This window comes from Anabrus simplex, chromosome 9 (genome assembly GCF_040414725.1).
Source record: "Anabrus simplex isolate iqAnaSimp1 chromosome 9, ASM4041472v1, whole genome shotgun sequence".
Classification (NCBI taxonomy): Eukaryota; Metazoa; Arthropoda; class Insecta; order Orthoptera; family Tettigoniidae; genus Anabrus; species Anabrus simplex.
In genome coordinates, this window is record NC_090273.1 from 104,446,680 (window position 1) to 104,462,739 (window position 16,060).

The following is a 16,060-nucleotide window of genomic DNA, read 5'->3' on the forward strand; positions in this document are numbered from 1 at the left end:
AAGGGGAGATTGTATCTTGTATACTGACAATGTTAAATTTTGACTCATTAAGGTACATTTATATCAAGAACTATGCATGATAAGAAAGTAACATTTTAGTGGCTGATAGAGCATGAGTCTCTCTTCCAAACGCCATTTTCTTAGCTAGATAGTTTGCATAACGTGTTCTAGAAATAATTTCGTAAGTTATTTAAAAAATCCGTACTTTTAAAATTAATTAATTAATTGATAATTGACAAACTATTTAACTCAACTTCTTAGAAAAATTCATACATGATCTTACGCTTATCCTTTGTAATATGTATACTTTTCACTGCCCTAAGATTGGTAGTTTCTAAGAAATCGACAATTATTTAATTCAATTGAAAAATTCGCCAAACTTGCGAAAATATTTCTAGAAACCAAGTTATGAAATTATCTTGCTACAAAAATGATGTTTGGAAGAGACAAACGTGTTCTTCCAGTTACTCATTTTTTTCTTTCCTACCAGGCATAGTTCCTGAGATAAATGTACCTAACATCTAGGTCATCGGCCCCTAATGGTACGAAATGAGACGAAATGAAATGACAAATAAAAAGCCCAAAAACATCCACTGATCACAATTCAAAACGTGAGGACGGAGAATAAATGAATGGATATGAATTTAAAACGATCAGTCCACAGTGCCTCACATGCACAGAAGCTGGCGGAGAACAATAGTATTACTGACCAAGGGAATGCTTCTATAGCACAATACTGAAACGAAAGGGATCCAAAATCCAAGTCAGCGGCCCCTCATAGTGGTGCTTATCGCTAGGAAAGTAGAACCATAGTATTTGTCCCGTTGCGGTACTAATCAAGAGTTGCGTAGACTCGCGGCGTTCCACACATTATGGTACTACTCACAGGTAATGAAATTCGCACATGTATTACAGACCTACTGTGTTTCGCACATTGCGGCGCCATTGACAGGCAACGCAAACCTATGGTGTTCATCACCTAAGTGTACTAACCACAGGGATTCATACTATCACGTGGTGTTCCTCATATAGTGGGTGCTAATCATAGGCAAGCCAGAACCATGGGTTCCCTCATCCCATAGTGTCGCCCATGTAGTGCTACTAATCACAGGTACTGTAAAAGCCGTCGAGCCCTCGTTTGCTACTAATCACAAACCTATTTGGTACCCAACATAGTGGTACTACGCGCAAGTAAAAGCGACCCATGGCATTCCCCGCATGGTGGTACTAATCACAAGTAGTTTCATGGTTCTAATTTGATCATTCCTTGGTCGACCCTTTTAGTCCCCTCTTACGACAGGCAGAGGATACCGTGGGTGAATTCTTCGCCTGCGTCCCCCACCCACAGGGGTTGTGTTTTTGGTCCGCGAGAGGTATTTTATTTCCCTCAAGTCCGCCAGCAAGTCGGTTAGGACCCCTCTATCCGCCACCTGGGACGCGCCACGTGGGAGTATCACCTCTCCCCCTGCTACGCCAGCGTAGTAGGTTCGTAGCAAATTTAACATTGTCGGTATACAAGGTTAAGTCCCCTTAAATGGACTCTCCTTAATATTGGCCATTGACATATATATATATATATATATTTTTTTTTTTTTCAACTGAGACTTTGTAACCTATTTCGCCTGCCTGATGATAAAGTTACTCGATTTTTTTATTGACTGAATATTTAACGAAATGGACAGAGGTCTATTTTATTTAAATGTATAACTGATTGATCCTATACAGTTTGGTGACGACATTCGCGGAGATAAAATTCAGGACACGTAGAGCGAGCGCACGTAATCGATAGTCGCTGCATCAAGACATTTATGGCTGTCATACGATACGACAATTTACGATAAAGGCGGCACGTCTGGCAGCACCGTGTGCCTTTAAACTCTCCACTTTATCCAATATAGTCGATTTTACTTAGCAATTTGTAAATACTGACTAAAAATACAGTTTTTTCTACTACATTTGTATTACTGTGATCGTGAATGACAGTAACGTCAAGTCCTATACATAGGACTTCAATGAATTCAATGGGCCAGCCGGGAAGATTTGCTGTGGGTAAAATTATAGACACTAACCACCGCCGACATTGCCACAGTGAGACTGGAATCTTGCCTCATGCACTTTGTATTTATTACAGGACTTCTCTAAACCAGAGGTTCTCAAACTATTATAAGAGTGTACCCCTCACTCATGGCTAAAAGTTCAATGTACCTCCACGGAAAAATCTCTAAATGATAGGTTTTAAAAATGACTACGCGGCTAATTACTAAGGCACTTTGAATTGATTATAAACCTTTATTTTAAAAACACATTTTAAATAAGAGGAGATTGTGAAATTAAATATACTTTATTAACACATCACGAGAAATTTAAGAGTTTGTGTCTGTATCAAGTGTAATACAATAACAAAGTAACACAAGGTGCTCTGTTTGTATAAAAGTTTCAGAACACGCTAGATTTGAGCCTCAATATCAAATTGATAACGATGAAATATTTTAGATCTTAATTCTGGAATTCAGACACTGCGAACCATCAAAATTTCTATGGGATGGGTGTGCGTGCATGGTGTGACAAAGCCTTCTGATATGTCGTAGTCCAGGTGAAACTTCTAAGCGAAGCGTTGTTCCATATATACATATTTAACTATCTTCTTATTTATTACCATATTTCACTTTTCTTAACTGTTTCCCTGAAAGCTACTCGAGTAGCCCACTAAAAGTCTCAGGCGAACCCCTACGGATTCACGTGCCGCAGTTTGATAACCACTGCTCTGAACGTTACCGTACGGTGTGGCATTAATGTTCCTTGTTTTGTGCCACGGTCAATTTTAGCTTCAGTAGACTAGGAGGAAATATTATTTGACAGAAGCCACACCTGTGAGAGCTGTGCGGTCCCCAGTGAAAGCTGACTGCCTGTCAAGTCCGCGTGGAATGACGCGCGGTGTTGCGATATCTTGTCTTGTTTCATATAGTGCTAGTTCGCTTGAGCAGGAAAATTGAAACAAACACTTGTTTGTTCAACCCTTGTCCCGTTTTCCTACGGGGTTGGGTATGAAGTGAGATGAATCAATCGTGGCGGGTTTTTCTGGCCGGATGCCCTTGCTGATGTCAGCCTCATCAGAGGAGTTAATGAGATGAAATGAATGACGCGATATATGATAGGATGGAGAGGGTGAAACCCGTACCGGGACATAGCCTACTCCTGTCGAATAGCGCCAAGTGGTCTGCTCAAGGCTTAAAGTCTCCATCCGACGGACGAATCACCATCAACAGCGTCATATGCTCTCACCCCATATGAGCACTACGGAGAGGTTTGGAATTTAATCCAGGCTTCTGGCACGCAATTTAGTGATTAGAAATTGTATACCACCACCTCCCCTACCCTGCCGGCCAACATTCTGATGGTGAAAATATTTTCGACCAACGGGACTCGAACCGGCTAACCACGGTGTCAGACCGTTAAGGCTTCAGCGCCTTAACGATCATGGTCACCAGACGGGCGTTAAAACTTGAAACACCGGGCGAGTTGGCCGTGCGCGTAGAGGCGCGCGGCTGTGAGCTTGCATCCGGGAGATAGTAGGTTCGAATCCCACTATCGGCAGTCCTGAAAATCGTTTTCCGTGGTTTCCCATTTTCACACCAGGCAAATGCTGGGGCTGTACCTTAATTAAGGTCACGGCCGCTTCCTTCCAACTCCTAGTCCTTTCCTATCCCATCGTCGCCATAAGACCTATCTGTGTCGGTGCGACGTAAAGCCCGTAGCAAAAAAAAAAAACTTGAAACAAGCACTGCACTCCAGAAATAAAATTGACAGCACACTTTTCTTCTCTTCCCAACTCACTCACTTCTAGGCAGCCCTTGAGGTGTCTGTTGTTAACCGATGGTGGTGGTGTGATTATTGTTTTACGAGGAAGTACAACTACGCAACAATCCTCTATTAACAGTAATGAGAGGGAATAAATGGAAGGGAATCGGCTCTTCGAAAAATGAAGACATCTGCCAAAGAAGTGGTGGTGGTGATTATTGTTTGAAAAGAAAGTACAAGTAGCCAACCATCCTCTATATAACACTAATCAGAGGGGAAAAATGGCAGGGATCCGACACTTCAAGAAATGAAGATATCGGCTAATGAAAGACAAGGGTCACGAAGGGCCTCGGAACCTAATGCCGTCGGGGTCGGAAAAGAACAAGAGATGAACAAGGGAGGTCGGATAGGATAGATGAAAGTGAGGAGTCATGCAGAAGTAAGTGGAAGCATTGCCAGAGCTCAGCTAAGTGCCCCGTGGTCGCCAGCCCACGCTCGCAAGTTGAGAGCCCGTGGGGCTCCTTTTAGTCACTTCCTACGACAGGCAGGGGATACCGTGGACGTTATTCTACCGTCCATAACCACAGAGGGATCGGCCGAAGAAAGACAAGGGCTACGTAGGGGTTGAAATTAAAACACTCCCTAAGATTCGCAAACCTAATAGCGTCGGGTTAGGAACAGAACAAGTATTGACCTATGGAGGTCAGATAGAATACATGAAAGTAAGGAGCCTGGCACAAATAAGTGGAAGCAATGCCAGGACTCGACTAAGGGCCACATGGTTGGCAACCCACGCTCCCTCGTTAGGTGCCCCTTGGGGCTAACCCTTTCGAGAAGGTAAAAAGGAACGCATCTGACCCTTCGAAGAATGAATGCACCGGCAAGAGGAAGAGAAGTTCCACAAAGGGCCTGAAAATGGAAGACTTCTACAGGTCTCACAAACCTATTACCGATGAAATTTGGGAGAGGAGAAGAGTTCACTAAGAGAGATCGGATGGAAAATTTGAAAGTGAGGATCCTGGTACAAGTGGAAGCAAGGACACTTTCCGCTAGGAGACCCTTGGGCAACACACATTTTGAGCCCCTGGGCGTTACTCCTCTTGGCTGCCTGCTACGACAGTGGGATAAGAAAAGTTTTAAAATTGATATTTTAACTCTCAGATCTGTGAAGAAGTTGTCAGGAAACATGTTCATGTGTGGAACTGGAACACACGTAGGACACACATTGACATCCCCTGCAGGACACCAGACTACTGTGGATTTATTTGTCACACCAGCTAACTATTGCCACTAACGTCACGTGAAATTAGGTTATTTGATGCTATAAATCCCATCTATTGTAAGCAGTAGTTGAATCAATGCACTAATGTGACTGTTTCCACGTGTATGGTTATAGATTGGATTTGAGTATACATGTTAGCGGTAGCCATACATCCCGCTTGATTAAGTGTTGCCTGTTCCTGAGATATATATAGGGCTATATCCGCGTCAATTATGCAGTTAGTATACATTAATATGCAACCGAATATATTTAACTATTATTATTATTATTATTATTATTATTATTATTATTATTATTATTATTATTATTATTATTATTATTATTATTATTGTACCGGGCGGTACACCTCCACGCCGCTAATTTAAAATGTGCGCCAATTGAAACTCCTCTGCTGGAGGAAGTCTGAACTTTATTGACGGTATTAATTTTCAAATTTCTCAGAAGATGTCACTACGTGGAAAATTTGGAGTTTTTGAACTGTGTCATTTTCGACGTATTTTGTTTTGCTTGTAGTAAGAAGTGTGAACTTTCTCTTCTAGAGGACACTACTGAAGATCAACAATAGTGCACCCTAGTGCGGAGTGAAAGAACTGTTTTTTTTTTTTTTTTTTGGAAAAAATTTAATTTCAAAAGTTTGTTCTTTGCTAAATTTCTTTCTGTTATTGTTTAAGTTGGCTGTATACCCCTCTCTTTCCCCTTGTTTTGTATTCAGCCAATCCCGAATTTCTTTAATTAATTTCTGACCAATCCGATGTATCTTCCCCCAACTGGGATATGTTGCTCTACCCTACCCAATAAAGTGATTGTGGGCGGGTGTTTTCTTCCCTAAAACGCCTCGAACTTTCCGCGAGAGTATATAAACTGCTGATTTTTGGGTCTCTGCGCCACTTCTGTTCCATCTTTCAGTGTGTAACGTACATAGCAGGGGGCAGGAAGCGCCTCTTTCTTCGGCGGCAGTCAACAACCAGGTAATGGCCGATTAAAAACTTCTTTCTTTGCTAGCTCAGCAGTTTAACTCTCGGGGCGGGTCCGAAGTTTTTCCATTATGTAACCTTCCTTAAAATGTAAAGAAACTTGTATCTATTCTATCTTTTAAACTACATATTGGGATAGAGAGTGCTTAACCCTCTCGAGCTCCCACTCATATTGTTTTGAGGTGAACTTATTTTTTTCTCTACCTATTCTTCTTCAACGTAATGTAAATTGGTTCCTTCTTAAGTCACCTCTGTAGTATGGGATTAGCCCTTGTATTAGTGGCCTAGAGCCAAATTAGGTTTTGAAACAAATACATTAGGAGTGCAGATCGCCTCCTCTCAAATTGTTATTTTAGAGGTCATGTAATTACCCTTTTTCATTTAATAGACCTCAGTAGGTTGGGTATGTTACCCCTGTGTCTATGTCCTGAGAGGACAACTTGAAGGTGGAGTTTGGTGTGGCCTTTGAGAGGCTTAAAGTTTGAGAGCGTGTGGCTCTTTCTTGAAAATTAAGTGTTGTATGCCTCGAGGAGGCTTTTCTGTGTAATTTGGAGCAAGTGCTCTTGAATATGAATGGGGTTTTCTGCCCCTCTGGTAAAACTTATTTTGGAGTAAAGTTGGGCTAATTGCCCTAGAAGTGTGAATTCGGGGCTCGAAGCCCAAATACTGTAAATACTGTAATTGCACCTTTTGTTGCCTTGCTACTCTGTACCTGCCGTACTTGTTATTTCCTAAATTTGAAAAGAAAATATAACCTTGTTAAATTTTAAATTAATTTTACTTTCGTAGCTTGAGACCTGTTCACCACCCCGCACCTTCTTTCACGCATAACTACCGCAAAAACACGGTAACAATTATCATCATTATCATCATTATCGCGTTTCTGCCAGCTATGGATCACGTCTTTTCAACTCTCCCATTCTTTGGGCTTTTATAATTGCTCAATTCTTCCGCATGTGTTCTTGGTGTTGATCTTGTCTCTCCTGCGTCCCTGCATTTTCTGCTTTTAGCTTCCGTTTTTTCCTAGAAACCACAACATGCTTGTAGTTACTTTCTATTTTATTTTTGCCCGGCTGAGTACAGTAGCTCAGACGGTAGACCGCTGGCCTTCTGAGTCCGACGTGGCAGGTTCGATCCTGGGTCAGTCCGGTGGTATTTGAAAGCCAGCTTCGTGGCCATAGATTTACTCGCACGTAAAATAGTTCCTGTGGGACAACATTTCGGCAACTCGGCGTCTCTGAAAACCGAAAAAATAGTTAGGGGCGTAAAAATATTATCATCATCATTTCTTTTTCAGCAGGACACGCGCAATGATGTCATTACGATTGACCTCCAGTTCTTCGAGATCTTTTTCCATCTCTGTGAACCAAAACCCTTTACTTTTCTGTCCTGAAAATAGTTAATGAACCGATTCGCCAATCTTGGTTGGGTCAATCTTGAAAAGCGTCATTATTATTGTATGCATATCCAGTCTTCAGACTTAAGGCTGGTTGGATCCTGAACAGCTCTGTCATCAGCTGTCATAGATGGCCCAGGCATCACTGAAGAAGTATACTAGGGAAATGAGAAGTGCGGTAGTTTCCCGTTGCTTTGCTCACCGAGCCAGAAGGTGCTATTACATATCAGTCTGGTGATCCCACTGAAAATCATTATTATTATTATTATTATTATTATTATTATTATTATTATTATTATTATTATTATTATTATTATTATTATTATTATAACGGGCCTAACGTCTAGATCATTGGTCCAGACAGGAAAGAAACCAAGACCAGCCGAGTGAAGATTCACTACACCGAGCACTCGACGACTGTGGGGGAATTGCAGCTTTGTATTTTAATGGTTACTTTGTTCTACTTCACAGCCTTTGAAGTCTTAAATAAGAGCACATTTCACATGTCAGCCTGACTATGAACAGGGAGCAACGTCAAGCCATTACGGGAGCAGCCTACCGTAATGGATTGCTGAGTTCGATCCCAGACTAGGGGGACACATTAAAGGAGATGTTCTAACAAAGAACTTAAAGAGAACGACTCTTATATTACTTCAGCATCCACACGTGGGAAGTACATTTGATTTCAGCTCCAATAACCGAGTTCGCCACTCGCTTAGGGTTGCGCAGTGTGAGCTAGCATTCGGAAGGTAGTGGGTTCGAATCCAACTGTCGGCAGCCCTGACGATATTTTTCCTGGTTTTTGATTTCCACACCAGGTAAATTCTGGGCGGTACCACAATTAAGGCCACGGCCGTTTCTTTCCCTCCCTTAGCCTTTTCAAATCCCATCGTCGCCATAAAACCTATCTGTGTCGGTGCGACGGAAAGTAAATTGTAATATCACATCTTGAAGTCTAAGGTTTCTGCATTACTAATATTCTTTCAAAATTATTTTTACGAGCAGTCAATTAATTGAGGAAAATATTCTCAACTCATTGACAAGGATTCTCGCAAACTACTAAAAATGATTAACTGCTTTCCATGATTCCTGAATTTTAGCTTTACCCATATTCACAGCCTAACACTTAATGGGCTGCATAGCCATAGGAAGTGGTGGTGGCGGTGATTATTGTTTTAAGAGGAAGTACAACTAGGCAATCATCCTCTCACCAATCAGAGAGCACTGAGCTCGATAGCTGCAGTCGCTTAAGTGCGGCCAGTATCCAGTATTCGGGAGATAGTGCGTTCGAACCCCACTGTCGGCAGCCCTGAAGATGGTTTTCCGTGGTTTCCCATTTTCACACCAGGCGAATGCTGGGGCTGTAACTTAATTAAGGCCACGGCCGCGTCCTTCCCAGTCCTAGCCCTTTCCTGTCCCATCGTCGCCATAAGACCTATCTGTGCGACGTAAAGCCCATAGCAAAAAAACTATTCAGAGAGAAAAAATGAAAGGGATCCGACACTTCGAAAAATGAAGGTATCGGTCAAAGAAAGACAAGGGCCACGAAGGGCGTGAAAATAAAAGACTCCCCAGGCCTCGGGAACCCAATACCGTCCGGGTCGGAAAAGAACAAGAGTTGACCAAGGGAGGTCGGTTAGGATAGATGAAAGTGAGGAGCCTGGTACAAGTAAGTGGAAGCAATGACAGGAATCAGCTGAGGGCTTCGTGGCCGCCAACGCACGCTGCCGAGCCCTTTCAGTCGCCTCTTACGACAAGCAAGCGATACCGTGGGTGTTACTCTGCCACCCCCACCAACAGGAGGAAAATGCCTTAGCATTTGCATGGTATGAAAATGGGGAACCAAAGAAACCCATCTTCATCAGGGCTGTCGACAGTGGGGTTAGAAACCATTATCTCTCGAATGCAAGTTGACAGCTACGTATCCGAAACCACGCAGCCACAAGTTTGGTCGTATTTTTCATATCTCACTCTTTTAAATCTATATTTTGGAAACACATCTAACAGCTTTCAGAGGCAGCACCAAATCGGATACGTACATGACAAGCTCGAGTATTCCTATTCAGTGATCAGCTTTAAACAAGTGATACTTTCAGCTTACGTAAAATAAAACTGCCGGTAGCTGTAAAATCGACACAGGAAAAAAGGAATAAAATTACCTTCATGCATCAATTTTCCAGCACCCTGGTGCTATTTATTTTGCGCTGGTTATTTTTCTTTCGGTTGTATTTCACAGCAGTGACATTGTGTGTGGGTGTTCTATGTCCAGACGCGTAGCTCACGGTTCTCTGTATTTTGTTTGCCTAGACAGCACGGGGCAGGTGTCCAATGTGACTAAAGTACAGTACATGTCGCCAACACAGGGCTTTGTTTGACCTTTGAATGTTCAGTATGTATACTATCTGCTCTGATGATGCATTGTGCAACAACGGACAGGTAAATATATTGTGTTCCTCATAATTAGTCTCCTCCCTTAAGTCTCTGATCAATCACTCTCGTAAAGAAAGTGTTTTATTTCTTTACTAGCAAGATACCCGTGCTTCGCTACGGTATTATACTGAAATTTATAATTGAATGCTTATTGTTTTAGATATATAATCCGCCGAAATTCGCGATCTGACTCGTTTTCTGCGAGAATCAACCAAAATTCCCGATCTGACTCGTTTTCTATTAGATTACGGCATGTTTCCTCCCATTTTTCAATCTTCTTTTCCAGCAATCGATTTCGTACTTCCCGGGCTAGGCTCAGGTATTCCTCCCGGTCAGTTGGGTCCGTAAATCTTTGCCATCTTTTCCTATAATCATTTTTAATATGGATAAAATCCTTCAGGACATCCGGCGTGGTGACATATTGGGTGCCTAGGCGGCACTGAACCCGCGGCCGGACTGCATTCTTAGTCATTACCCGTCCAGGAGCCGTTTCCAGCGCGGTCCGCACATTTGACGACGGTCCGGAATATTATTATTATTATTATTATTATTATTATATGTTGCTGGGATGAATGATGACAGGGAAACCGGAGTATCCGGAGAAAAACCTGTCCCGCCTCCGTTTTGTCCAGCACGAATGTCACATGGAGTGACCGGGATTTGAACCACGGAACCCAGCTGTGAGAGGCCGGCGTGCTGCCGCCTGAGCAACGGAGGATCCTTATAAGTACATTAAGTACAGTAAACTCAATTGGTCTCACCTCCTTCTACACCACACCGCCGTTAAGTTTATTTACCGCCACCCCCCACCCAAAAAAATAATTAAAAGAAGGCGTGTTTCTTTATGTTTAAAGGAGATTCCAAACACCAATGTTCACGTCTATTACCTTCAGTTTTGAGATATAAGTATCCCTATAAAAATAATTTACTTTTTTCACTTCATTTCACACTACTCCCCCCCCCCCCCCCCCACCTAAGCGAATTTTTCCGCAAAAACAATACTTGTTTCTTTAATCGTAAAGGATCTTCTAAATACCAATTATCACGTCTCTAACTTCTTCAATTTTTGATTTATGTGTCCTCATGAAAGGATTTCAACTCCTTTACACTCCCGCCCCCCAAGATGGTCCCCCCCCCCACCAAACGCGTTTTTCTTTGTTTTTAAAGGAGATCCAACAACGAATTTTCACATCTGTAACAACTTTAGTTTTTATTAGATGTATGTATTCTCATACAATTAAGTCAATTATTTTTTCAATTCTTTCACCCCCCCCCCCCCCATAATGGATTTTCCAAGAATACGTGTTTCTTTACTTTTAAAGCAGATTGCAAATATCAAATTTCACGTCCGTAACATCTTCATTTTTGAGATATCAGTAGCCTAATTAAAAGAATTCAACACCATTTTTAGAAACATTTAAACCCCCCCTCCCTCCAGCCAAGTGGTATTTCCGAAAACTAAAAATACACGTTTCTTTATGTTTAATAGAGATAAAATATCCATTTTTCACTTCTGTAACATGTTACTTTTTTTAGACATACTGTAAAAATTCTCATTTTAAAATTTCACCTCTTTTGAGTTCCCCTTAAAAGGAGTTTCCAAAAACAAATCACCTATGTTTCTTTACATTTACATGAGATTCCAAACACCCACTTTTTACGTCTGTAACATTTTCCGTTTCCAAGATATTCTGGAGATATAGTCTTTCAAAAAATTCACCCCAATTTGTCACTTCTGTTTAACCGCCACTAATTAGATTTTCCAAAAACTAAAATATACGTGTTTCTTTGTTTTTAAAGAAGATCCCATATACAAATTTTCAGTTCTGTAATATCTTCCGTTTCTGAGATATATGTATCCTCATTAAAGGCATTCAGCCCATTTTTCACCCTTTTACACCCCTCCTATTGGGATTTTCCGAAAACAAAAGAATACGTGTTCCTTTATTTTTAAAGGAGATTCTAACTACCAATTTTTACATCTGTAAATTTAAAGTTTTAAGATGTAGACACACTAATTTTAAAAAAATTCACGCCCCCTTTTCACCCACCAATAGTGGATTTTCCAAAAACGAAAAAATACGTGTTTCTTTACTTTTAAAGTAGACCCCAAATACCAATTTTCAGGTCTGTAATATCTTCAGGTTCTGAAATATAAGTAGCCTCATTAAAGGCATTCAACCAATTATTCACCCTTTTACACCCTTCCTATTGGGATTTTCCGAAAACAAAAGAATACGTGTTCCTTTATTTTTAAAGGAGATTCTAAATACCAATTTATACATCTATAAACTTTAACAGTTTTGAGATATAGATACACTCATTTTAAAAAATCACCCCCTTTTCACCCCCCCATTAATTGGAGTTTCCAAAAACAAAAAAAAATACGTCTTTCTTTATTTTTAAAGGAAATCCCAAATACCAATTTTCAGGTCTGTAATATCTTCAGGTTCTGAAATATAAGTAGACTCATTAAAGGCATTTGACCCATTCTTCAACCTTTTCCACCCTTCCTTCCTATTGGGATTTTCCGAAAACAAAATATACGTGTTTCTTTGTTTTTAAAGGAGATTCTAAATACCAATTTTCACATCTATAACCTTTAAAAGTTTTGAGATATAGATACACTCATTTTAAAATATTACCCCCTTTTCACACCCCCCCCCGACCACCCCCCCCCCCCCCCCCGTTAATTGGATTTTTCAGAAACCAAAAAATACGTGTTTCTTTATTTTTAAAGGAGATCCCAAACGCCAATTTTCAGGTCTGTAATATCTTCAGTTTCTGAAACATAAGTAGCCTCATTAAAGGCATTCCACCCTTTCTTCACCCCTTTTCACCCCTCCTATTGCGATTTTCCGAAAACAAAAAAATACGTGTTTCTTAATTTTTAATGAAGATTCTAAATACCATTTTTTACATCTGCAAACTTAAAAATTTTGGTGATATAGATTCACTCATTTTAAAATTACACCCCCTTTTCACCCTCGTATTAATTGGATTTTCCAAAAACAAAAAAATACGTGTTTCTTTATTTTTAAAAGAGATCAAAAGCACCAATTTTCAGGTCTGTAATATCTTCAGTTTCTGAGATATAAGTACTGGTATCCTTATTAAAGGCATTCAACCCATTTCCCCCATTTTCACCCTTTTTTCACCCCTCCTATTGGTATTTTCTGAAAACAAAAAAATACGTGTTTCCTTATTTTTAAAGAAGATTCTAAATACCAATTTTTACATCTGTAAACTTTTAAAGTTTTGAGATATAGATACACTCATTTTAAAATTTCACACCCCTTTTCACCCCCTTAGCGAAGGAATATCCAAAAATCCTCTCTTAGCGAGCACCGACATCATAATATGAATATATCCCCAAAATTTCATTTCTTTACGTCCAGTAGTTTTGGCTCTGCGATGATGAATCAGTCAGTCAGTCAGTCAGTCAGTCAGTCAGTCAGTCAGTCAGTCAGTCAGTCAGTCAGTCCAAGTTATTTTATATATATATATATATATATATTGTACCGGGCGGTACACCTCTACACCGTTTATTTAAAAGTTGCGCCAGTCGAAACTCCTCTTCTGGAGGAAGGTTGAACTTTATCTACTCTATTAATTCTCTACTTTCTCAGAAGATGTCACCACGTGGAAAATTTTGAGTTTTTGAACTGTGTCACTTTTGATGTGTTTTTGTTTCGCTTGAAGTAAGAAGTGTGAACTTTCTCTTTTAGAGGACACTACTGAAGATCAACAATAGCGCACCCTAGTGCGGAGTCAAAGAACTATTTGTTGGAGAAATTTTTATTTCAAAAGTTTGTTTCTTGTTAAATTTCTTTCTGTTATTGTTTAAGTTGGCTGTATACCCCTCTTTTTCCCTTGTTTTAGATTTATCCAATCCCGAATTTCTTTTAGTCATTTCTGACCAATCTGGTGTATCTTCCCCCAACTTGTATCTGTTGCGGGGTCCTATCCAATAAAAACATTGTGGGCGGGTGTTTTCATTCCCCTAACGCCTAGAAACTTCCGCGAGAGTATATAAACTGCTGATTTTAGGGTCTCCGGGCCACTTCTGTTCCATCTTTCAGTGTATTAAGTACATAGCAGGAGGCGGGAAGCGCCTCTTTCCTCGGCGGCGGTCAACAATAAGGTAATGGCCGATTAATAAATTCTTTCTTTTCTTGCTCAGCAGTTTAACTTTCGGGGCGGGTTCTAAGCGTTCAACCATGTAACCTTTTCCTAAAATGTAAAAACAACTGGTATCTATTCTATTTTAAAACGACATATCGGGATAGAGAGTGCTTAACCCTCTCGAGCTCCCACTCACATCGTCTTGAGGTGAACTTATTCTCTCAACCAATTCTTCCGTAATGTAATGTAAATTGCTATTAAGTCACCTCTGTAGTATGGGATTAGCCCTTGTAATAACGGCCTAGTGCCAAAATAGGTTTTGAAATCAAAGTGTATTAGGAGTGCAAGTTCGCCTCCTCTCAAATTGTTTTAGAGGTCATTCAATTAACCTGCTTTTCATTTAATAGACCTCAGTAGATTGGGTATTTTACCCCTGTGTTTATGTCCGTTGAGGACAACTTGAAGGTGGAGTTTGGTGTGGCCTAGGAGAGGCTTAAATTAAAGAGCGTGTGGCTCTTTTGGAAACGGAGTGTTGTATGCCTCGAGGAGGCTTTACTGTGTAATTTGGAGCAAGTGCTCCAGGGTTTGATTGGGGTCTTCTGCCCCTTTGTTAAAATTTGTATATCGGAAAGTTGGGCTAGTTGCTCAAAAATTGTGAACTCAGGGCTCGAAGCCCAAACTCTGTAATCCCTGTAATTGTACATTTCAAATTGTGTTTCGGCTACTAAGTACCTGTTCTTTGTTATTACTTAATATTGAAAAGGAAATATAACCTTGTTAACTTTTACATTAACTTTGATTCCGTAGTTTGAGACCCATTCACGCCCGCACCTTCTTACACCTCTACCTACCACCAAAACTCGGTAACATATATATATATATACACACACGTGCATTTTTCATTCTTTATACCTTTTTTTAGTTGAGCGGTCTTCAGCTGGGGGAATAACATCAAGGGGCATATGAAAGAAGGTAAAATGGGAGGTTTGTGCTTTAATAACACCGAGGCACCGATAAAAAAAAAAACTGTTTATATCTGACGTAGAATTCCTTCCAATTGCTATATAACCAGTGCAGTGTAAAAGGAGTGGTGGCGATGATCGCAGTGATTGTTTTTCTTCTTCTTCCTCTTCTTTTCTTCACAATTTCTTTTTACGTCGCACCGACAGAGACAGGTTTTATGGCGACAATGGGGAGTGGGAAGAAAGCGGCCGTGGCCTTAAGGTACAGCCCCAGTGCTTGCCTGGTGTGAAAATGGGAAACCACAGAAAACCATCTTCACGGCTGCTGACACTGGGGTTCGAACCCACTATCTCCCGGATGCAAGCTCTCACCTGCGCGCCCTTAACCGCACGGCCAACTCGCCCTGTCGTGGTGATTGTTTTAATAGGAAGTACAACTAGGCAACCATCCTCTATATAACACTAATCAGTGGGAAAAATGGAAGGGATCCGACACTTCGAAAAATTAAGTTAATGACCAAAGGAGGACAAGGGCCACGAAGGGCGTGAAAATGAAAAACTCCCTAGCCCTCGGAAACTTAATAGCGTCGGGGTCGGAAAAGAACAAGAGTTGACCAAGGGAGGTCGGATAGGATAGATGAAAGAGAGGAGCCTGACACAAGCAAGTGGAAGCAATGCCAGGACTCAGCTAAGGGCCCCGTGGTCGCCAACCCACGCTCCAAAGTTCATAGCCCATGGGGCCTCTTTTTGTCGCCTCTTACGATAGGCAGGGGATACCGTGGGTGTTATTCTACCACCCCCACCCACAGAGGGAGCTGGTACGAGGTCCACTCAGCTTACGTAATTAGAAATGAGGAGCTTTCTGACGGTGAGATAGCGGCCCCGCTCTAGCAAGCCAAGAATAACGGCCGTGATGATTTATTGTGCTGACCACACGACACCTCGTAATCTGCAGGCCTTCGGGCTGAGCAGCGGTCGCTTGGTAAGCCAAGACCCTTCAGAGCTGTAGCGCGATGGGGTTAGGTCAGTTATGGCCAATCTGCTCTCAACCTCATCAGAGGAGTTAATAAGATGAAATGAACGACGTGATATA